We start from the raw sequence: 24,747 nt of genomic DNA, 5'->3' as shown, positions 1-24,747 counted from the left end.
GATTATAGGCCTTGTTATGAGGGGGATCTCTAAAAACATTATAAGTCAGACAGAGGTCCAACCTCCACAGAGAAAGTGGAGAGCAACGGACATGACATCACAAAGAGCTCACCTCTGTTGCCTGGAGAGGAAGGGATGCCGCTTACAGGCCTTGTTAAGGAGGGGGGGGTACTCTAAAAGCAATATAAGTCAGACAGTGGGCCTACCTCCACAGAGAAAGTGGAGAGCAACGGACATGACATCACAAAGAGCTCACCTCTGTTGCCTGGAGAGGAAGGGAAGGCCGCTTACAGGCCTTGTTATGGGAGGGGGGATCTCTAAAAATATTATAGGTCAGACAGTGGGCCTACCTCCACAGAGAAAGTGGAGAGCAACGGACATGACATCACAAAGAGCTCACTTCTGTTGCCTGGAGAGGAAGGGATGCCCCTTACTGGCCTTGTTATGGGGGGGGGACTCTAAAAACATTATAAGTCAGAGAGTGGGCCTACCTCCACATAGAAAGTGGAGAGCAACGGACATGACATCACAAAGAGCTCACCTCTGTTGCCTGGAGTGGAAGGGATGCCGCTTACAGGCCTTGTTATGAGGGGGGCGGGATCTCTAAAAACATTATAAGTCAGACAGTGGTCCAACCTCCACAGAGAAAGAGGAGAGCAACGGACATGACATCACAAAGAGCTCACCTCTGTTGCCTGGAGTGGAAGGGATGCCGCTTACAGGCGTTGTTAAGGAGGGGGGGGACTCTAAAAACATTATAAGTCAGACAGTGGGCTTACCTGCACAGAGAAAGTAGAGAGCAACGGACATGACATCACAAAGAGCTCACCTCTGTTGCCTGAAGAGGAAGGGATGCCGCTTACAGGACTTGTTATGAGGGGGGCGGGATCTCTAAAAACATTATAAGTCAGACAGTGGTCCAACCTCCACAGAGAAAATGGAGAGCAACGGACATGACATCACAAAGAACTCACCTCTGTTGCCTGGAGAGGAATGGATGCCGCTTACAGGCATTGTTAAGGGGGGGGGGGACTCTAAAAACATTATAAGTCAGACAGTGGGCTTACCTAGAAAGAGAAAGTGGAGAGCAACGGACATGACATAACAAAGAGCTCACCTCTGTTGCCGGAAGAGGAAGGGATGCCGCTTACAGGCCTTGTTATGAGGGGGGTGGGATCTCTAAAAACATTATAAGTCAGACAGTGGTCCAACCTCCACAGAGAAAGTGGAGAGCAACGGACATGACATCACAAAGAGCTCACCTGTGTTGCCTGGAGAGGAAGGGATGCCGCTTACAGGCCTTGTTAAGGAGGGGGGGGGACTCTAAAAACATTATAAGTCAGACAGTGGGCCTACCTCCACAGAGAAAGTGAGGTGAGCTCTTTGTGTTGTCATGTCCGTTGCTCTCCGACATGACATCACAAAGAGCTCACCTCTGTTGCCTGGAGAGGAAGGGATGCCGCTTACAGGCCTTGTTATGAGGGGGGCGGGATCTCTAAAAACATTATAAGTCAGACAGAGGTCCAACCTCCACAGTGAAAGTGGAGAGCAACGGACATGACATCACAAAGAGCTCACCTCTGTTGCCTGGAGAGGAAGGCATGCCGATTATAGGCCTTGTTATGGGGGGGATCTCTAAAAACATTATAAGTCAGACAGAGGTCCAATCTCCACAGAGAAAGTGGAGAGCAACGGACATGACATCACAAAGAGCTCACCTCTGTTGCCTGGAGAGGAAGGGATGCCGCTTACAGGCCTTGTTAAGGAGGGGGGGGGGACTCTAAAAACATTATAAGTCAGACAGTGGGCCTTCCTCCACAGAGAAAGTGGAGAGCAACGGACATGACATCACAAAGAGCTCACCTCTGTTGCCTGGAGAGGAAGGGAAGGCCGCTTACAGGCCTTGTTATGGGAGGGGGGATCTCTAAAAACATTATAGGTCAGACAGTGGGCCTACCTCCACAGAGAAAGTGGAGAGCAACGGACATGACATCACAAAGAGCTCACTTCTGTTGCCTGGAGAGGAAGGGATGCCCCTTACAGGCCTTGTTATGGGGGGGGGGTCTCTAAAAACATTATAAGTCAGAGAGTGGGCCTACCTCCACAGAGAAAGTGGAGAGCAACGGACATGACATCACAAAGAACTCACCTCTGTGGCCTGGAGAGGAAGGGATGCCGCTTACAGGCCTTGTTATGAGGGGGGCGGGATCTCTAAAAACATTATAAGTCAGACAGTGGTCCAACCTCCACAGAGAAAGAGGAGAGCAACGGACATGACATCACAAAGAGCTCACCTCTGTTGCCTGAAGAGGAAGGGATGCCGCTTACAGGACTTGTTATGAGGGGGGCGGGATCTCTAAAAACATTATAAGTCAGACAGTGGTCCAACCTCCACAGAGAAAGTGGAGAGCAACGGACATGACATCACAAAGAGCTCACCTCTGTTGCCTGGAGAGGAATGGATGCCGCTTACAGGCATTGTTAAGGAGGGGGGGGGGACTCTAAAAACATTATAAGTCAGACAGTGGGCTTACCTAGAAAGAGAAAGTGGAGAGCAACGGACATGACATAACAAAGAGCTCACCTCTGATGCCGGAAGAGGAAGGGATGCCGGTTACAGGCCTTGCTATGAGGGGGGTGGGATCTCTAAAAACATTATAAGTCAGACAGTGGTCCAACCTCCACAGAGAAAGTGGAGAGCAACGGACATGACATCACAAAGAGCTCACCTGTGTTGCATGGAGAGGAAGGGATGCCGCTTACAGGCCTTGTTAAGGAGGGGGGGGGGACTCTAAAAACATTATAAGTCAGACAGTGGGCCTACCTCCACAGAGAAAGTGAGGTGAGCTCTTTGTGTTGTCATGTCCGTTGCTCTCCGACATGACATCACAAAGAGCTCACCTCTGTTGCCTGGAGAGGAAGGGATGCCGCTTACAGGCCTTGTTATGAGGGGGGCGGGATCTCTAAAAACATTATAAGTCAGACAGAGGTCCAACCTCCACAGTGAAAGTGGAGAGCAACGGACATGACATCACAAAGAGCTCACCTCTGTTGCCTGGAGAGGAAGGCATGCCGATTATAGGCCTTGTTATGGGGGGGATCTCTAAAAACATTATAAGTCAGAGGTCCAACCTCCACAGAGAAAGTGGAGAGCAACGGACATGACATCACAAAGAGCTCACCTCTGTTGCCTGGAGAGGAAGGGATGCCGCTTACAGGCCTTGTTAAGGAGGGGGGGGGGACTCTAAAAACATTATAAGTCAGACAGTGGGCCTACCTCCACAGAGAAAGTGGAGAGCAACGGACATGACATCACAAAGAGCTCACCTCGGTTGCCTGGAGAGGAAGGGAAGGCCGCTTACAGGCCTTGTTATGGGAGGGGGGATCTCTAAAAACATTATAGGTCAGACAGTGGGCCTACCTCCACAGAGAAAGTGGAGAGCAACGGACATGACATCACAAAGAGCTCACTTCTGTTGCCTGGAGAGGAAGGGATGCCCCTTACAGGCCTTGTTATGGGGGGGGGGACTCTAAAAACATTTTAAGTCAGAGAGTGAGCCTACCTCCACAGAGAAAGTGGAGAGCAACGGACATGACATCACAAAGAGCTCACCTCTGTTGCCTGGAGAGGAAGGGATGCCTCTTACAGGCCTTGTTATGAGGGGGGCGGGATCTCTAAAAACATTATAAGTCAGACAGTGGTCCAACCTCCACAGAGAAAGAGGAGAGCAACGGACGTGACATCACAAAGAGCTCACCTCTGTTGCCTGGAGAGGAAGGGATGCCGATTACAGGTCTTGTTATGAGGGGGTCGGGATCTCTAAAAACATTATGTCAGACAGTGGGTCTACCTCCACAGAGAAAGTGGAGAGCAACGGACATGACATCACAAAGAGCTCACCTCTGTTGCCTGGAGAGGAAGGGATGCCGCTTACAGGCCTTGTTATGAGGGGGGCGGGATCTCTTAAAACATTATAAGTCAGACAGTGGTCCAACCTCCACAGAGAAAGAGGAGAGCAACGGACGTGACATCAAAAAGAGCTCACCTCTGTTGCCTGGAGAGGAAGGGATGCCGCTTACAGGCCTTGTTAAGGAGGGGGGGGGACTCTAAAAACAGTATAAGTCAGACAGTGGGCTTACCTCCACAGAGAAAGTGGAGAGCAACGGACATGACATCACAAAGAGCTCACCTCTGTTGCCTGGAGAGGAAGGGATGCCGCTTACAGGCGTTGTTAAGGAGGGGGGGGGACCCTAAAAACATTATAAGTCAGACAGTGGGCCAACCTCCACAGAGAAAGTGGAGAGCAACTGACATGACATCACAAAGAGCTCACCTCTATTGCCTGGAGAGGAAGGGATGACGCTTACAGGCCTTGTTATGGGCGGGGGGATCTCTAAAAACATTATAAGTCAGACAGTGGGCCAACCTCCACAGAGAAAGTGGAGAGCAACTGACATGACAACACAAAGAGCTCACCTCTGTTGCCTGGAGAGGAAGGGATGACGCTTACAGGCCTTGTTATGGACGGGGGGATCTCTAAAAACATTATAAGTCAGACAGTGGGCCTACCTCCACAGAGAAAGTGGAGAGCAACGGACATGACATCATAAAGAGCTCACCTCTGTTGCCTGGAGAGGAAGGGATGCCGCTTACAGGCCTTGTTATGAGGGGGGGGGGATCTCTAAAAACATTATAAGTCAGACAGTGGGCCTACCTCCACAGAGAAAGTGGAGAGCAACGGACATGACATCACAAAGAGCTCACCTCTGTTGCCTGGAGAGGAAGGGATGCCGATTACAGGCCTTGTTATGAGGGGGGCGGGATCTCTAAAAACATTATAAGTCAGACAGTGGGGCTACCTCCACAGAGAAAGTGGTGAACAACGGACATGACATCACAAAGAGCTCACCTCTGTTGCCTGGAGAGGAAGGGATGCCGCTTACAGGCGTTGTTAAGGAGGGGGGGGGGACTCTAAAAACATTATAAGTCAGACAGTGGTCCAACCTCCACAGAGAAAGTGGAGATGAACGGACATGACATCACAAAGAGCTCACCTCTGTTGCATGGAGAGGAAGGGATGCCGCTTTCAACCGTTGTTAAGGAGGGGGGGACTCTAAAAACATTATAAGTCAGACAGTGGGCTTACCTCCACAGAGAAAGTGGAGAGCAACGGACATGACATCACAAAGAGCTCACCTCTGTTGCCTGGAGAGGAAGGGATGCCGATTACAGGCCTTGTTATGAGGGGGGCGGGATCTCTAAAAACATTATAAGTCAGACAGTGAGCCTACCTCCACAGAGAAAGTGGAGAGCAACGGACATGACATCACAAAGAGCTCACCTCTGTTGCCTGGAGAGGAAGGGATGCCGCTTACAGGCCTTGTTATGAGGGGGGCGGGATCTCTAAATCATTATAAGTCAGACAGTGGTCCAACCTCCACAGAGAAAGTGGAGAGCAACGGACATGACATCACAAAGAGCTCACCTCTGTTGCCTGAAGAGGAAGGGATACCGCTTACAGGCCTTGTTATGGGGGGGGCGGGATCTCTAAAAACATTATAAGTCAGACAGTGGTCCAACCTCCACAGAGAAAGAGGAGAGCAACGGACATGACATCACAAAGAGCTCACCTCTGTTGCCTGGAGAGGAAGGGATGCCGCTTACAGGCGTTGTTAAGGAGGGGGGGACTCTAAAAACATTATAAGTCAGACAGTGGGCTTACCTCCACAGAGAAAGTGGAGAGCAACGGACATGACATCACAAAGAGCTCACCTCTGTTGCCTGGAGAGGAAGGGATGCCGATTACAGGCCTTGTTATGAGGGGGGCGGGATCTCTAAAAACATTATAAGTCAGACAGTGAGCCTACCTCCACAGAGAAAGTGGAGAGCAACGGACATGACATCACAAAGAGCTCACCTCTGTTGCCTGGAGAGGAAGGGATGCCGCTTACAGGCCTTGTTATGAGGGGGGCGGGATCTCTAAATCATTATAAGTCAGACAGTGGTCCAACCTCCACAGAGAAAGTGGAGAGCAACGGACATGACATCACAAAGAGCTCACCTCTGTTGCCTGAAGAGGAAGGGATACCGCTTACAGGCCTTGTTATGGGGGGGGCGGGATCTCTAAAAACATTATAAGTCAGACAGTGGTCCAACCTCCACAGAGAAAGAGGAGAGCAACGGACATGACATCACAAAGAGCTCACCTCTGTTGCCTGGAGAGGAAGGGATGCCGCTTACAGGCGTTGTTAAGGAGGGGGGGGGACTCTAAAAACATTATAAGTCAGACAGTGGGCCTACCTCCACAGAGAAAGTGGAGAGCAACGGACATGACATCACAAAGAGCTCACCTCTGTTGCCTGGAGAGGAAGGGATGCCGCTTACAGGCCTTGTTATGAGGGGGGCGGGATCTCTAAAAAAATTATAAGTCAGACAGTGGGCCTACCTCCACAGAGAAAGTGGAGAGCAACGGACATGACATCACAAAGAGCTCACCTCTGTTGCCTGGAGAGGAAGGGATGCCGCTTACAGGCCTTGTTATGAGGGGGGCGGGATCTCTAAAGACATTATAAGTCAGACAGAGGTCCAACCTCCACAGAGAAAGTGGAGAGCAACGGACATGACATCACAAAGAGCTCACCTCTGTTGCCTGGAGAGGAAGGCATGCCGATTATAGGCCTTGTTATGAGGGGGATCTCTAAAAACATTATAAGTCAGACAGAGGTCCAACCTCCACAGAGAAAGTGGAGAGCAACGGACATGACATCACAAAGAGCTCACCTCTGTTGCCTGGAGAGGAAGGGATGCCGCTTACAGGCCTTGTTAAGGAGGGGGGGGTACTCTAAAAGCAATATAAGTCAGACAGTGGGCCTACCTCCACAGAGAAAGTGGAGAGCAACGGACATGACATCACAAAGAGCTCACCTCTGTTGCCTGGAGAGGAAGGGAAGGCCGCTTACAGGCCTTGTTATGGGAGGGGGGATCTCTAAAAATATTATAGGTCAGACAGTGGGCCTACCTCCACAGAGAAAGTGGAGAGCAACGGACATGACATCACAAAGAGCTCACTTCTGTTGCCTGGAGAGGAAGGGATGCCCCTTACTGGCCTTGTTATGGGGGGGGGACTCTAAAAACATTATAAGTCAGAGAGTGGGCCTACCTCCACATAGAAAGTGGAGAGCAACGGACATGACATAACAAAGAGCTCACCTCTGTTGCCTGGAGTGGAAGGGATGCCGCTTACAGGCCTTGTTATGAGGGGGGCGGGATCTCTAAAAACATTATAAGTCAGACAGTGGTCCAACCTCCACAGAGAAAGAGGAGAGCAACGGACATGACATCACAAAGAGCTCACCTCTGTTGCCTGGAGTGGAAGGGATGCCGCTTACAGGCGTTGTTAAGGAGGGGGGGGACTCTAAAAACATTATAAGTCAGACAGTGGGCTTACCTGCACAGAGAAAGTAGAGAGCAACGGACATGACATCACAAAGAGCTCACCTCTGTTGCCTGAAGAGGAAGGGATGCCGCTTACAGGACTTGTTATGAGGGGGGCGGGATCTCTAAAAACATTATAAGTCAGACAGTGGTCCAACCTCCACAGAGAAAATGGAGAGCAACGGACATGACATCACAAAGAACTCACCTCTGTTGCCTGGAGAGGAATGGATGCCGCTTACAGGCATTGTTAAGGGGGGGGGGGACTCTAAAAACATTATAAGTCAGACAGTGGGCTTACCTAGAAAGAGAAAGTGGAGAGCAACGGACATGACATAACAAAGAGCTCACCTCTGTTGCCGGAAGAGGAAGGGATGCCGCTTACAGGCCTTGTTATGAGGGGGGTGGGATCTCTAAAAACATTATAAGTCAGACAGTGGTCCAACCTCCACAGAGAAAGTGGAGAGCAACGGACATGACATCACAAAGAGCTCACCTGTGTTGCCTGGAGAGGAAGGGATGCCGCTTACAGGCCTTGTTAAGGAGGGGGGGGGGACTCTAAAAACATTATAAGTCAGACAGTGGGCCTACCTCCACAGAGAAAGTGAGGTGAGCTCTTTGTGTTGTCATGTCCGTTGCTCTCCGACATGACATCACAAAGAGCTCACCTCTGTTGCCTGGAGAGGAAGGGATGCCGCTTACAGGCCTTGTTATGAGGGGGGCGGGATCTCTAAAAACATTATAAGTCAGACAGAGGTCCAACCTCCACAGTGAAAGTGGAGAGCAACGGACATGACATCACAAAGAGCTCACCTCTGTTGCCTGGAGAGGAAGGCATGCCGATTATAGGCCTTGTTATGGGGGGGATCTCTAAAAACATTATAAGTCAGACAGAGGTCCAATCTCCACAGAGAAAGTGGAGAGCAACGGACATGACATCACAAAGAGCTCACCTCTGTTGCCTGGAGAGGAAGGGATGCCGCTTACAGGCCTTGTTAAGGAGGGGGGGGGGACTCTAAAAACATTATAAGTCAGACAGTGGGCCTTCCTCCACAGAGAAAGTGGAGAGCAACGGACATGACATCACAAAGAGCTCACCTCTGTTGCCTGGAGAGGAAGGGAAGGCCGCTTACAGGCCTTGTTATGGGAGGGGGGATCTCTAAAAACATTATAGGTCAGACAGTGGGCCTACCTCCACAGAGAAAGTGGAGAGCAACGGACATGACATCACAAAGAGCTCACTTCTGTTGCCTGGAGAGGAAGGGATGCCCCTTACAGGCCTTGTTATGGGGGGGGGGGGGTCTCTAAAAACATTATAAGTCAGAGAGTGGGCCTACCTCCACAGAGAAAGTGGAGAGCAACGGACATGACATCACAAAGAACTCACCTCTGTGGCCTGGAGAGGAAGGGATGCCGCTTACAGGCCTTGTTATGAGGGGGGCGGGATCTCTAAAAACATTATAAGTCAGACAGTGGTCCAACCTCCACAGAGAAAGAGGAGAGCAACGGACATGACATCACAAAGAGCTCACCTCTGTTGCCTGAAGAGGAAGGGATGCCGCTTACAGGACTTGTTATGAGGGGGGCGGGATCTCTAAAAACATTATAAGTCAGACAGTGGTCCAACCTCCACAGAGAAAGTGGAGAGCAACGGACATGACATCACAAAGAGCTCACCTCTGTTGCCTGGAGAGGAATGGATGCCGCTTACAGGCATTGTTAAGGAGGGGGGGGGGACTCTAAAAACATTATAAGTCAGACAGTGGGCTTACCTAGAAAGAGAAAGTGGAGAGCAACGGACATGACATAACAAAGAGCTCACCTCTGATGCCGGAAGAGGAAGGGATGCCGGTTACAGGCCTTGCTATGAGGGGGGTGGGATCTCTAAAAACATTATAAGTCAGACAGTGGTCCAACCTCCACAGAGAAAGTGGAGAGCAACGGACATGACATCACAAAGAGCTCACCTGTGTTGCCTGGAGAGGAAGGGATGCCGCTTACAGGCCTTGTTAAGGAGGGGGGGGGGACTCTAAAAACATTATAAGTCAGACAGTGGGCCTACCTCCACAGAGAAAGTGAGGTGAGCTCTTTGTGTTGTCATGTCCGTTGCTCTCCGACATGACATCACAAAGAGCTCACCTCTGTTGCCTGGAGAAGAAGGGATGCCGCTTACAGGCCTTGTTATGAGGGGGGCGGGATCTCTAAAAACATTATAAGTCAGACAGAGGTCCAACCTCCACAGTGAAAGTGGAGAGCAACGGACATGACATCACAAAGAGCTCACCTCTGTTGCCTGGAGAGGAAGGCATGCCGATTATAGGCCTTGTTATGGGGGGGATCTCTAAAAACATTATAAGTCAGACAGAGGTCCAACCTCCACAGAGAAAGTGGAGAGCAACGGACATGACATCACAAAGAGCTCACCTCTGTTGCCTGGAGAGGAAGGGATGCCGCTTACAGGCCTTGTTATGGGAGGGGGGATCTCTAAAAACATTATAGGTCAGACAGTGGGCCTACCTCCACAGAGAAAGTGGAGAGCAACGGACATGACATCACAAAGAGCTCACCTCTGTTGCCTGGAGAGGAAGGGATGCCGCTTACAGGCCTTGTTATGAGGGGGGCGGGATCTCTAAAAACATTATAATTCAGACAGTGGGCCTACCTCCACAGAGAAAATGGAGAGCAACGGACATGATATCACAAAGAGCTCACCTCTGTTGCCTGGAGAGGAATGGATGCCGCTTACAGGCCTTGTTATGAGGGGGGTGGGATCTCTAAAAACATTATAAGTCAGACAGTGGGCCTACCTCCACAGAGAAAATGGAGAGCAACGGACATGACATCACAAAGAGCTCACCTCTGTTGCCTGGAGAGGAATGGATGCCGCTTACAGGCCTTGTTATGGGAGGGGGGATCTCTAAAAACATTATAGGTCAGACAGTGGGCCTACTTCCACAGAGAGAGTGGAGAGCAACGGACATGACATCACAAAGAGCTCACTTCTGTAGCCTGGAGAGGAAGGGATGCCCCTTACAGGCCTTGTTATGGGGGGGGGACTCTAAAAACATTATAAGTCAGAGAGTGGGCCTACCTCCACAGAGAAAGTGGAGAGCAACGGACATGACATCACAAAGAGCTCACCTCTGTTGCCTGGAGAGGAAGGGATGCCGCTTACAGGCCTTGTTAAGGAGGGGGGGGGACTCTAAAAACATTATAAGTCAGATAGTGGGCCAACCTCCACAGAGAAAGAGGAGAGCAACGGACATGACATCAGAAAGATCTCACCTCTGTTGCCTGGAGATGAAGGGATGCCGCTTACAGGCGTTGTTAAGGAGGGGGGGGACTCTAAAAACATTATAAGTCAGACAGTGGGCTTACCTGCACAGAGAAAGTGGAGAGCAACGGACATGACATCACAAAGAGCTCACCTCTGTTGCCTGGAGAGGAAGGGATGCCGCTTACAGGCCTTGTTATGAGGGGGGGGGGGACTCTAAAAACATTATAATTCAGACAGTGGGCCTACCTCCACAGAGAAAGTGGAGAGCAACGGACATGACATGACAAAGAGATCACCTCTGTTGCCTGGAGAGGAAGGGAAGGCCGCTTACAGGCCTTGTTATGGGAGGGGGGATCTCTAAAAACATTATAGGTCAGACAGTGGGCCTACCTCCACAGAGAAAGTGGAGAGCAACGGACATGACATCACAAAGAGCTCACTTCTGTTGCCTGGAGAGGAAGGGATGCCGCTTACAGGCCTTGTTATGAGGGGGGCGGGATCTCTAAAAACATTATAAGTCAGACAGTGGGCCTACCTCCACAGAGAAAGTGGAGAGCAACGGACATGACATCACAAAGAGCTCACCTCTGTTGCCTGGAGAGGAAGGGATGCCGCTTACAGGCCTTGTTATGAGGGGGGCGGGATCTCTAAAATCATTATAAGTCAGACAGTGGGCCTACCTCCACAGAGAAAGTGGAGAGCAACGGACATGACATCACAAAGAGCTCACCTCTGTTGCCTGGAGAGGAAGGGATGCCGCTTACAGGCCTTGTTATGAGGGGGGCGGGATCTCTAAAAACATTATAAATCAGACAGTGGGCCTACCTCCACAGAGAAAGTGAGGTGAGCTCTTTGTGTTGTCATGTCCGTTGCTCTCCGACATGACATCACAAAGAGCTCACCTCTGTTGTCTGGAGAGGAAGGGATGCCGCTTACAGGCCTTGTTACGGGGGGGGGGATCTCTAAAAACATTATAAGTCAGACAGTGGTCCAACCTCCACAGAGAAAGTGGAGAGCAACGGACATGACATCACAAAGAGCTCACCTCTGTTGCCTGGAGAGGAAGGGATGCCGCTTACAGGCCTTGTTATGAGGGGGGCGGGATCTCTAAAATCATTATAAGTCAGACAGTGGGCCTGCCTCCACAGAGAAAGTGGAGAGCAACGGATATGACATCACAAAGAGCTCACCTCTGTTGCCTGGAGAGGAAGGGATGCCGCTTACAGGCCTTGTTATGAGGGGGGCGGGATCTCTAAAAACATTATAAATCAGACAGTGGGCCTACCTCCACAGAGAAAGTGAGGTGAGCTCTTTGTGTTGTCATGTCCGTTGCTCTCCGACATGACATCACAAAGAGCTCACCTCTGTTGCCTGGAGAGGAAGGCATGCCGATTATAGGCCTTGTTATGGGGGGATCTCTAAAAACATTATAAGTCAGACAGAGGTACAACCTCCACAGAGAAAGTGGAGAGCAACGGACATGACATCACAAAGAGCTCACCTCTGTTGCCTGGAGAGGAAGGGAAGGCCGCTTACAGGCCTTGTTATGGGAGGGGGGATCTCTAAAAACATTATAGGTCAGACAGTGGGCCTACCTCCACAGAGAAAGTGGAGAGCAACGGACATGACATCACAAAGTGCTCACTTCTGTTGCCTGGAGAGGAAGGGATGCCGCTTACAGGCCTTGTTAAGGAGGGGGGGGGGAATCTAAAAACATTATAAGTCAGACAGTGGGCCAACCTCCACAGAGAAAGAGGAGAGCAACGGACATGACATCACAAAGAGCTCACCTCTGTTGCCTGGAGAGGAAGGGATGCCGCTTACAGGCGTTGTTAAGGAGGGGGGGGGGGACTCTAAAAACATTATAATTCAGACAGTGGGCCTACCTCCACAGAGAAAGTGGAGAGCAACGGACATGACATCACAAAGAGCTCACCTCTGTTGCCTGGAGAGGAAGGGATGCCGCTTACAGGCCTTGTTATGAGGGGGGCGGGATCTCTAAAAACATTATAAGTCAGACAGTGGGCCTACCTCCACAGAGAAAGTGGAGAGCAACGGACATGACATCACAAAGAGCTCACCTCTGTTGCCTGGAGAGGAAGGGATGCCGCTTACAGGCCTTGTTATGAGGGGGGCGGGATCTCTAAAATCATTATAAGTCAGACAGTGGGCCTACCTCCACAGAGAAAGTGGAGAGGAACGGACATGACATCACAAAGAGCTCACCTCTGTTGCCTGGAGAGGAAGGGATGCCGCTTACAGGCCTTGTTATGAGGGGGGCGGGATCTCTAAAAACATTATAAATCAGACAGTGGGCCTACCTCCACAGAGAAAGTGAGGTGAGCTCTTTGTGTTGTCATGTCCGTTGCTCTCCGACATGACATCACAAAGAGCTCACCTCTGTTGCCTGGAGAGGAAGGCATGCCGATTATAGGCCTTGTTATGGGGGGATCTCTAAAAACATTATAAGTCAGACAGAGGTCCAACCTCCACAGAGAAAGTGGAGAGCAACGGACATGACATCACAAAGAGCTCACCTCTGTTGCCTGGAGAGGAAGGGATGCCGCTTACAGGCCTTGTTATAAGGGGGGGGGACTCTAAAAACATTATAATTCAGACAGTGGGCCTACCTCCACAGAGAAAGTGGAGAGCAACGGACATGACATCACAAAGAGCTCACCTCTGTTGCCTGGAGAGGAAGGGAAGGCCGCTTACAGGCCTTGTTATGGGAGGGGGGATCTCTAAAAACATTATAGGTCAGACAGTGGGCCTACCTCCACAGAGAAAGTGGAGAGCAACGGACATGACATCACAAAGAGCTCACTTCTGTGGCCTGGAGAGGAAGGGATGCCGCTTACAGGCCTTGTTAAGGAGGGGGGGGGGACTCTAAAAACATTATAAGTCAGACAGTGGTCCAACCTCCACAGAGAAAGTGGAGGGCAACGGACATGACATCACAAAGAGCTCACCTCTGTTGCCTGGAGAGGAAGGGATGCCGCTTACAGGCCTTGGTATGGGCGGGGGGATCTCTAAAAACATTATAAGTCAGACAGTGGTCCAACCTCCACAGAGAAAGTGGAGAGCAACGGACATGACATCACAAAGAGCTCACCGCTGTTGCCTGGAGAGGAAGGGATGCCGCTTACAGGCCTTGTTATGAGGGGGGCGGGATCTCTAAAAACATTATAAGTCAGACAGTGGGCCTACCTCCACAGAGAAAGTGGAGAGCAACGGACATGACATCACAAAGAGCTCACCTCTGTTGCCTGGAGAGGAAGGGATGCCGCTTACAGGCCTTGTTATGGGGGGGGGGGATCTCTAAAAACATTATAAGTCAGACAGTGGTCCAACCTCCACAGAGAAAGTGGAGAGCAACGGACATGACATCACAAAGAGCTCACCTCTGTTGCCTGGAGAGGAAGGGATGCCGCTTACAGGCCCCGTTATGAGGGGGGCGGGATCTCTAAAAACATTATAAATCAGACAGTGGGCCTACCTCCACAGAGAAAGTGAGGTGAGCTCTTTGTGTTGTCATGTCCGTTGCTCTCCGACATGACATCACAAAGAGCTCACCTCTGTTGCCTGGAGAGGAAGGCATGCCGATTATAGGCCTTGTTATGGGGGGATCTCTAAAAACATTATAAGTCAGACAGAGGTCCAACCTCCACAGAGAAAGTGGAGAGCAACGGACATGACATCACAAAGAGCTCACTTCTGTTGCCTGAAGAGGAAGGGATGCCGCTTACAGGCGTTGTTAAGGAGGGGGGGGGACTCTAAAAACATTATAATTCAGACAGTGGGCCTACCTCCACAGAGAAAGTGGAGAGCAACGGACATGACATCACAAAGAGCTCACCTCTGTTGCCTGGAGAGGAAGGGATGCCGCTTACAGGCCTTGTTATGAGGGGGGCGGGATCTCTAAAAACATTATAAGTCAGACAGTGGGCCTACCTCCACAGAGAAAGTGGAGAGCAACGGACATGACATCACAAAGAGCTCACCTCTGTTGCCTGGAGAGGAAGGGATGCCGCTTACAGGCCTTGTTATGAGGGGGGCGGGATCTCTAAAATCATTATAAGTCAGACAGTGGGCCTACCTCCACAGAGAAAGTGGAGAGCAACGGACATGACATCACAAAGAGCTCACCTCTGTTGCCTGGAGAGGAAGGGATGCCGCTTACAGGCCTTGTTATGAGGGGGGCGGGATCTCTAAAAACATTATAAATCAGACAGTGGGCCTACCTCCACAGAGAAAGTGAGGTGAGCTCTTTGTGTTGTCATGTCCGTTGCTCTCCCACATGACATCACAAAGAGCTCACCTCTGTTGCCTGGAGAGGAAGGCATGCCGATTATAGGCCTTGTTATGGGGGGATCTCTAAAAACATTATAAGTCAGACAGAGGTCCAACCTCCACAGAGAAAGTGGAGAGCAACGGACATGACATCACAAAGAGCTCACCTCTGTTGCCTGGAGAGGAAGGGATGCCGCTTACAGGCCTTGTTATGGGGGGGGGATCTCTAAAAACATTATAAGTCAGACAGTGGTCCAACCTCCACAGAGAAAGTGGAGAGCAACGGACATGACATCACAAAGAGCTCACCTCTGTTGCCTGGAGAGGAAGGGATGCCGCTTACAGGCCTTGTTATGAGGGGGGCGGGATCTCTAAAATCATTATAAGTCAGACAGTGGGCCTGCCTCCACAGAGAAAGTGGAGAGCAACGGATATGACATCACAAAGAGCTCACCTCTGTTGCCTGGAGAGGAAGGGATGCCGCTTACAGGCCTTGTTATGAGGGGGGCGGGATCTCTAAAAACATTATAAATCAGACAGTGGGCCAGCTCCACAGAGAAAGTGAGGTGAGCTCTTTGTGTTGTCATGTCCGTTGCTCTCCGACATGACATCACAAAGAGCTCACCTCTGTTGCCTGGAGAGGAAGGCATGCCGATTATAGGCCTTGTTATGGGGGGATCTCTAAAAACATTATAAGTCAGACAGAGGTACAACCTCCACAGAGAAAGTGGAGAGCAACGGACATGACATCACAAAGAGCTCACCTCTGTTGCCTGGAGAGGAAGGGAAGGCCGCTTACAGGCCTTGTTATGGGAGGGGGGATCTCTAAAATCATTATAGGTCAGACAGTGGGCCTACCTCCACAGAGAAAGTGGAGAGCAACGGACATGACATCACAAAGAGCTCACTTCTGTTGCCTGGAGAGGAAGGGATGCCGCTTACAGACCTTGTTAAGGAGGGGGGGGGGAAATCTAAAAACATTATAAGTCAGACAGTGGGTCTACCTCCACAGAGAAAGAGGAGAGCAACGGACATGACATCACAAAGAGCTCACCTCTGTTGCCTGGAGAGGAAGGGATGCCGCTTACAGGCGTTGTTAAGGAGGGGGGGGACTCTAAAAACATTATAATTCAGACAGTGGGCCTACCTCCACAGAGAAAGTGGAGAGCAACGGACATGACATCACAAAGAGCTCACCTCTGTTGCCTGGAGAGGAAGGGATGCCGCTTACAGGCCTTGTTATGAGGGGGGCGGGATCTCTAAAACATTATAAGTCAGACAGTGGGCCTACCTCCACAGAGAAAGTGGAGAGCAACGGACATGACATCACAAAGAGCTCACCTCTGTTGCCTGGAGAGGAAGGGATGCCGCTTACAGGCCTTGTTATGAGGGGGGCGGGATCTCTAAAATCATTATAAGTCAGACAGTGGGCCTACCTCCACAGAGAAAGTGGAGAGGAACGGACATGACATCACAAAGAGCTCACCTCTGTTGCCTGGAGAGGAAGGGATGCCGCTTACAGGCCTTGTTATGAGGGGGGCGGGATCTCTAAAAACATTATAAATCAGACAGTGGGCCTACCTCCACAGAGAAAGTGAGGTGAGCTCTTTGTGTTGTCATGTCCGTTGCTCTGAAATGACATCACAAAGAGCTCACCTCTGTTGCCTGGAGAGGAAGGCATGCCGATTATAGGCCTTGTTATGGGGGGATCTCTAAAAACATTATAAGTCAGACAGAGGTCCAACCTCCACAGAGAAAGTGGAGAGCAACGGACATGACATCACAAAGAGCTCACCTCTGTTGCCTGGAGAGGAAGGGATACCGCTTACAGGCCTTGTTATAAGGGGGGGGACTCTAAAAACATTATAATTCAGACAGTGGGCCTACCTCCACAGAGAAAGTGGAGAGCAACGGACATGACATCACAAAGAGCTCACCTCTGTTGCCTGGAGAGGAAGGGAAGGCCGCTTACAGGCCTTGTTATGGGAGGGGGGATCTCTAAAAACATTATAGGTCAGACAGTGGGCCTACCTCCACAGAGAAAGTGGAGAGCAACGGACATGACATCACAAAGAGCTCACTTCTGTTGCCTGGAGAGGAAGGGATGCCGCTTACAGGCCTTGTTAAGGAGGGGGGGGGGACTCTAAAAACATTATAAGTCAGACAGTGGTCCAACCTCCACAGAGAAAGTGGAGAGCAACGGACATGACATCACAAAGAGCTCACCTCTGTTGCCTGGAGAGGAAGGGATGCCGCTTACAGGCCTTGGTATGGGCGGGGGGATCTCTAAAAACATTATAAGTCAGACAGTGGTCCAACCTCCACAGAGAAAGTGGAGAGCAACGGACATGACATCACAAAGAGCTCACCGCTGTTGCCTGGAGAGGAAGGGATGCCGCTTACAGGCCTTGTTATGAGGGGGGCGGGATCTCTAAAAACATTATAAGTCAGACAGTGGGCCTACCTCCACAGAGAAAGTGGAGAGCAATGGACATGACATCACAAAGAGCTCACCTCTGTTGCCTGGAGAGGAAGGGATGCCGCTTACAGGCCTTGTTATGGGGGGGGGATCTCTAAAAACATTATAAGTCAGACAGTGGTCCAACCTCCACAGAGAAAGTGGAGAGCAACGGACATGACATCACAAAGAGCTCACCTCTGTTGCCTGGAGAGGAAGGGATGCCGCTTACAGGCCCTGTTATGAGGGGGGCGGGATCTCTAAAAACATTATAAATCAGACAGTGGGCCTACCTCCACAGAGAAAGTGAGGTGAGCTCTTTGTGTTGTCATGTCCGTTGCTCTCCGACATGACATCACAAAGAGCTCACCTCTGTTGCCTGGAGAGGAAGGCATGCCGATTATAGGCCTTGTTATGGGGGGATCTCTAAAAACATTATAAGTCAGACAGAGGTCCAACCTCCACAGAGAAAGTGGAGAGCAACGGACATGACATCACAAAGAGCTCACTTCTGTTGCCTGAAGAGGAAGGGATGCCGCTTACAGGCGTTGTTAAGGAGGGGGGGGGGACTCTAAAAACATTATAATTCAGACAGTGGGCCTACCTCCACAGAGAAAGTGGAGAGCAACGGACATGACATCACAAAGAGCTCACCTCTGTTGCCTGGAGAGGAAGGGATGCCGCTTACAGGCCTTGTTATGAGGGGGGCGGGATCTCTAAAAACATTATAAGTCAGACATTGGGCCTACCTCCACAGAGAAAGTGGAGAGCAACGGACATGACATCACAAAGAGCTCACCTCTGTTGCCTGGAGAGGAAGGGATGCCGCTTACAGGCCTTGTTATGAGGGGGGCGGGATCTCTAAAATCATTATAAGTCAGACAGTGGGCCTACCTCCACAGAGAAAGTGGAGAGCAACGGACATGACATCACAAAGAGCTCACCTCTGTTGCCTGGAGAGGAAGGGATGCCGCTTACAGGCCTTGTTATGAGGGGGGCGGGATCTCTAAAAACATTATAAATCAGACAGTGGGCCTACCTCCACAGAGAAAGTGAGGTGAGCTCTTTGTGTTGTCATATCCGTTGCTCTCCCACATGACATCACAAAGAGCTCACCTCTGTTGCCTGGAGAGGAAGGCATGCCGATTATAGGCCTTGTTATGGGGGGATCTCTAAAAACATTATAAGTCAGACAGAGGTCCAACCTCCACAGAGAAAGTGGAGAGCAACGGACATGACATCACAAAGAGCTCACCTCGGTTGTCTGGAGAGGAAGGGATGCCGCTTACAGGCCTTGTTATAAGGGGGGGGGGACTCTAAAAACATTATAATTCAGACAGTGGGCCTACCTCCACAGAGAAAGTGGAGAGCAACGGACATGACATCACAAAGAGCTCACCTCTGTTGCCTGGAGAGGAAGGGAAGGCCGCTTACAGGCCTTGTTATGGGAGGGGGGATCTCTAAAAACATTATAGGTCAGACTGTGGGCCTACCTCCACAGAGAAAGTGGAGAGCAACGGACATGACATCACAAAGAGCTCACTTATGTTGCCTGGAGAGGAAGGGATGCCGCTTACAGGCCTTGTTAAGGAGGGGGGGGGGGGACTCTAAAAACATTATAAGTCAGACAGTGGGCCAACCTCCACAGAGAAAGAGGAGAGCAACGGACATGACATCACAAAGAGCTCACCTCTGTTGCCTGGAGAGGAAGGGATGCCGCTTACAGGCGTTGTTAAGGAGGGGGGGGGGGACTCTAAAAACATTATAAGTCAGACAGTGGGCTTACCTGCACAGAGAAAGTGGAGAGCAACGGACATGACATCACAAAGAGCTCACCTCTGTTGCCTGAAGAGGAAGGGATGCCGCTTACAGGCCTTGTTATGAGGGGGGCGGGATCTCTAAAAACATTATAAGTCAGACAGTGGTCCAACCTCCACAGAGAAAGTGGAGAGCAACGGACATGACATCACAAAGAGCTCACCTCTGTTGCCTGGAGAGGAATGGATGCCGCTTACAGGCGTTGTTAAGGAGGCGGGGGGGACTCTAAAAACATTATAAGTCAGACAGTGGGCTTACCTAGAAAGAGAAAGTGGAGAGCAACGGACATGACATCACAAAGAGCTCACCTCTGTTGCCTGGAGAGGAAGGGATGCCGATTACAGGCCTTGTTATGGGGGGGGGGACTCTAAAAACATTATAATTCAGACAGTGGGCCTACCTCCACAGAGAAAGTGGAAAACAACGGACATTACATCACAAAGAGCTCACCTCTGTTGCCTGGAGAGGAAGGGATGCCGCTTACAGGCCTTGTTAAGGAGGGGGGGGATCTCTAAAAACATTATAAGTCAGACAGTGGTCCAACCTCCACAGAGAAAGAGGAGAGCAACGGACATGACATCACAAAGAGCTCACCTCTGTTGCCTGGAGAGGAAGGGATGCCGCTTACAGGCGTTGTTAAGGAGGGGGGGGGGACTCTAAAAACATTATAAGTCAGACAGTGGGCCAACCTCCACAGAAAAAGTGGAGAGCAACGGACATGACATCACAAAGAGCTCACCTCTGTTGCCTGGAGAGGAAGGGATGCCGCTTACAGGCGTTGTTAAGGAGGGGGGGGGACTCTAAAAACATTATAAGTCAGACAGTGGGCTTACCTGCACAGAGAAAGTGGAGAGCAACGGACATGACATCACAAAGAGCTCACCTCTGTTGCCTGAAGAGGAAGGGATGCCGCTTACAGGCCTTGTTATGAGGGGGGCGGGATCTCTAAAAACATTATAAGTCAGAAGGTGGTCCAACCTCCACAGAGAAAAAGGAGAGCAACGGACATGACATCACAAAGAGCTCACCTCTGTTGCCTGGAGAGGAAGGGATGCCGCTTACAGGCGTTGTTAAGGAGGGGGGGGGGACTCTAAAAACATTATAAGTCAGACAGTGGGCTTACCTGCACAGAGAAAGTGGAGAGCAACGGACATGACATAACAAAGAGCTCACCTCTGTTGCCTGAAGAGGAAGGGATGCCGCTTACAGGCCTTGTTATGAGGGGGGCGGGATCTCTAAAAACATTATAAGTCAGACAGTGGTCCAACCTCCACAGAGAAAGTGGAGAGCAACGGACATGACATCACAAAGAGCTCACCTCTGTTGCCTGGAGAGGAAGGGATGCCGATTACAGGCCTTTTTATGAGGGGGGCGGGATCTCTAAAAACATTATTAGTCAGACAGTGGTCCAACCACCACAGAGAAAGTGGAGAGCAACGGACGTGACATCACAAACAGCTCACCTCTGTTGCCTGGAGAGGAAGGGATGCCGCTTACAGGCGTTGTTAAGGAGGGGGGGGGACTCTAAAAACATTATAAGTCAATCAGTGGTCCAACCTCCACAGAGAAAGTGGAGAGCAACGGACATGACATCACAAAGAGCTCACCTCTGTTGCCTGGAGAGGAAGGGATGCCGCTTACAGGCGTTGTTAAGGAGGGGGGGAGACTCTAAAAACATTATAAGTCAGACAGTGGGCCAACCTCCACAGAGAAAGTGGAGAGCAACGGACATGACATCACAAAGAGCTCACCTCTGTTGCCTGGAGAGGAAGTGATGCCGCTTACAGGCGTTGTTAAGGAGGGGGGGAGACTCTAAAAACATTATAAGTCAGACAGTGGTCCAACCTCCACAGAGAAAGTGGAGAGCAACGGACATGACATCACAAAGAGCTCACCTCTGTTGCCTGAAGAGGAAGGGATGCCGCTTACAGGCCTTGTTATGAGGGGGGCGGGATCTCTAAAAACATTATAAGTCAGACAGTGGTCCAACCTCCACAGAGAAAGAGGAGAGCAACGGACATGACATCACAAAGAGCTCACCTCTGTTGCCTGGAGAGGAAGGGATGCCGCTTACAGTCGTTGTTAAGGAGGGGGGGGGACTCTAAAAACATTATAAGTCAGACAGTGGGCTTACCTGCACAGAGAAAGTGGAGAGCAACGGACATGACATAACAAAGAGCTCACCTCTGTTGCCTGAAGAGGAAGGGATGCCGCTTACAGGCCTTGTTATGAGGGGGGCGGGATCTCTAAAAACATTATAAGTCAGACAGTGGTCCAACCTCCACAGAGAAAGTGGAGAGCAACGGACATGACATCACAAAGAGCTCACCTCTGTTGCCTGGAGAGGAAGGGATGCCGATTACAGGCCTTTTTATGAGGGGGGCGGGATCTCTAAAAACATTATTAGTCAGACAGTGGTCCAACCTCCACAGAGAAAGTGGAGAGCAACGGACGTGACATCACAAACAGCTCACCTCTGTTGCCTGGAGAGGAAGGGATGCCGCTTACAGGCGTTGTTAAGGAGGGGGGGGGACTCTAAAAACATTATAAGTCAATCAGTGGTCCAACCTCCACAGAGAAAGTGGAGAGCAACGGACATGACATCACAAAGAGCTCACCTCTGTTGCCTGAAGAGGAAGGGATGCCGCTTACAGGCGTTGTTATGAGGGGGGCGGGATCTCTAAAAACATTATAAGTCAATCAGTGGTCCAACCTCCACAGAGAAAGAGGAGAGCAACGGACATGACTTCACAAAGAGCTCACCTCTGTTGCCTGGAGAGGAAGGGATGCCGCTTACAGGCGTTGTTAAGGAGGGGGGGAGACTCTAAAAACATTATAAGTCAGACAGTGGGCCAACCTCCACAGAGAAAGTGGAGAGCAACGGACATGACATCACAAAGAGCTCACCTCTGTTGCCTGGAGAGGAAGGGATGCCGCTTACAGGCGTTGTTAAGGAGGGGGGGAGACTCTAAAAACATTATAAGTCAGACAGTGGTCCAACCTCCACAGAGAAAGTGGAGAGCAACGGACATGACATCACAAAGAGCTCACCTCTGTTGCCTGAAGAGGAAGGGATGCCGCTTACAGGCCTTGTTATGAGGGGGGCGGGATCTCTAAAAACATTATAAGTCAGACAGTGGTCCAACCTCCACAGAGAAAGAGGAGAGCAACGGACATGACATCACAAAGAGCTCACCTCTGTTGCCTGGAGAGGAAGGGATGCCGCTTACAGGCGTTGTTAAGGAGGGGGGGGGACTCTAAAAACATTATAAGTCAGACAGTGGGCTTACCTGCACAGAGAAAGTGGAGAGCAACGGACATGACATAACAAAGAGCTCACCTCTGTTGCCTGAAGAGGAAGGGATGCCGCTTACAGGCCTTGTTATGAGGGGGGCGGGATCTCTAAAAACATTATAAGTCAGACAGTGGTCCAACCTCCACAGAGAAAGTGGAGAGCAACGGACATGACATCACAAAGAGCTCACCTCTGTTGCCTGGAGAGGAAGGGATGCCGATTACAGGCCTTTTTATGAGGGGGGCGGGATCTCTAAAAACATTATTAGTCAGACAGTGGTCCAACCTCCACAGAGAAAGTGGAGAGCAACGGACGTGACATCACAAACAGCTCACCTCTGTTGCCTGGAGAGGAAGGGATGCCGCTTACAGGCGTTGTTAAGGAGGGGGGGGGGACTCTAAAAACATTATAAGTCAATCAGTGGTCCAACCTCCACAGAGAAAGTGGAGAGCAACGGACATGACATCACAAAGAGCTCACCTCTGTTGCCTGAAGAGGAAGGGATGCCGCTTACAGGCGTTGTTATGAGGGGGGCGGGATCTCTAAAAACATTATAAGTCAGACAGTGGTCCAACCTCCACAGAGAAAGAGGAGAGCAACGGACATGACTTCACAAAGAGCTCACCTCTGTTGCCTGGAGAGGAAGGGATGCCGCTTACAGGCGTTGTTAAGGAGGGGGGGAGACACTAAAAACATTATAAGTCAGACAGTGGGCCAACCTCCACAGAGAAAGTGGAGAGCAACGGACATGACATCACAAAGAGCTCACCTCTGTTGCCTGGAGAGGAAGGGATGCCGCTTACAGGCGTTGTTAAGGAGGGGGGGAGACTCTAAAAACATTATAAGTCAGACAGTGGTCCAACCTCCACAGAGAAAGTGGAGAGCAACGGACATGACATCACAAAGAGCTCACCTCTGTTGCCTGGAGAGGAAGGGATGCCGATTACAGGCCTTTTTATGAGGGGGGCGGGATCTCTAAAAACATTATAAGTCAGACAGTGGTCCAACCTCCACAGAGAAAGTGGAGAGCAACGGACGTGACATCACAAAGAGCTCACATCTGTTGCCTGGAGAGGAAGGGATGCCGCTTACAGGCGTTGTTAAGGAGGGGGGGGGGACTCTAAAAACATTATAAGTCAGACAGTGGGCCAACCTCCACAGAGAAAGTGGAGAGCAACGGACATGACATCACAAAGAGCTCACCTCTGTTGCCTGGAGAGGAAGGGATGCCGATTACAGGCCTTGTTAAGGAGGGGGGGGGACTCTAAAAACATTATAATTCAGACAGTGGGCCTACCTCCACAGAGAAAGTGGAGAGCAACGGACATGACATCACAAAGAGCTCACCTCTGTTGCCTGGAGAGGAAGGGATGCCGCTTACAGGCCTTGTTATGGGGGACGGGATCTCTAAAAACATTATAAGTCAGACAGTGGTCCAACCTCCACAGAGAAAGAGGAGAGCAACGGACATTACATCACAAAGAGCTCACCTCTGTTGCCTGGAGAGGAAGGGATGCCGCTTACAGGCGTTGTTAAGGAGAGGGGGGGACTCTAATAACATTATAAGTCAGACAGTGGGCCAACCTCCACAGAGAAAGTGGAGAGCAACGGACATGACATCACAAAGAGCTCACCTCTGTTGCCTGGAGAGGAAGGGATGCCGCTTACAGGCGTTGTTAAGGAGGGGTGGACTCTAAAAACATTATGTCAGACAGTGGTCCAACCTCCACAGAGAAAGTGGAGAGCAACGGACATGACATCACAAAGAGCTCACCTCTGTTGCCTGGAGAGGAAGGGATGCCGCTTACAGGTGTTGTTAAGGAGGGGGGGGGACTCTAAAAACATTATAAGTCAGACAGTGGGCTTACCTGCACAGAGAAAGTGGAGAGCAACGGACATGACATAACAAAGAGCTCACCTCTGTTGCCTGAAGAGGAAGGGATGCCGCTTACAGGCCTTGTTATGAGGGGGGCGGGATCTCTAAAAACATTATAAGTCAGACAGTGGTCCAACCTCCACAGAGAAAGTGGAGAGCAACGGACATGACATCACAAAGAGCTCACCTCTGTTGCCTGGAGAGGAAGGGATGCCGATTACAGGCCTTTTTATGAGGGGGGCGGGATCTCTAAAAACATTATTAGTCAGACAGTGGTCCAACCTCCACAGAGAAAGTG

The sequence above is a fragment of the Paroedura picta genome, chromosome 17 (assembly GCF_049243985.1).
Source record: "Paroedura picta isolate Pp20150507F chromosome 17, Ppicta_v3.0, whole genome shotgun sequence".
Taxonomy (NCBI): domain Eukaryota; kingdom Metazoa; phylum Chordata; class Lepidosauria; order Squamata; family Gekkonidae; genus Paroedura; species Paroedura picta.
The sequence above is the reverse complement of the archived record's forward strand: the minus strand, read 5'-3'. Positions refer to the sequence as shown.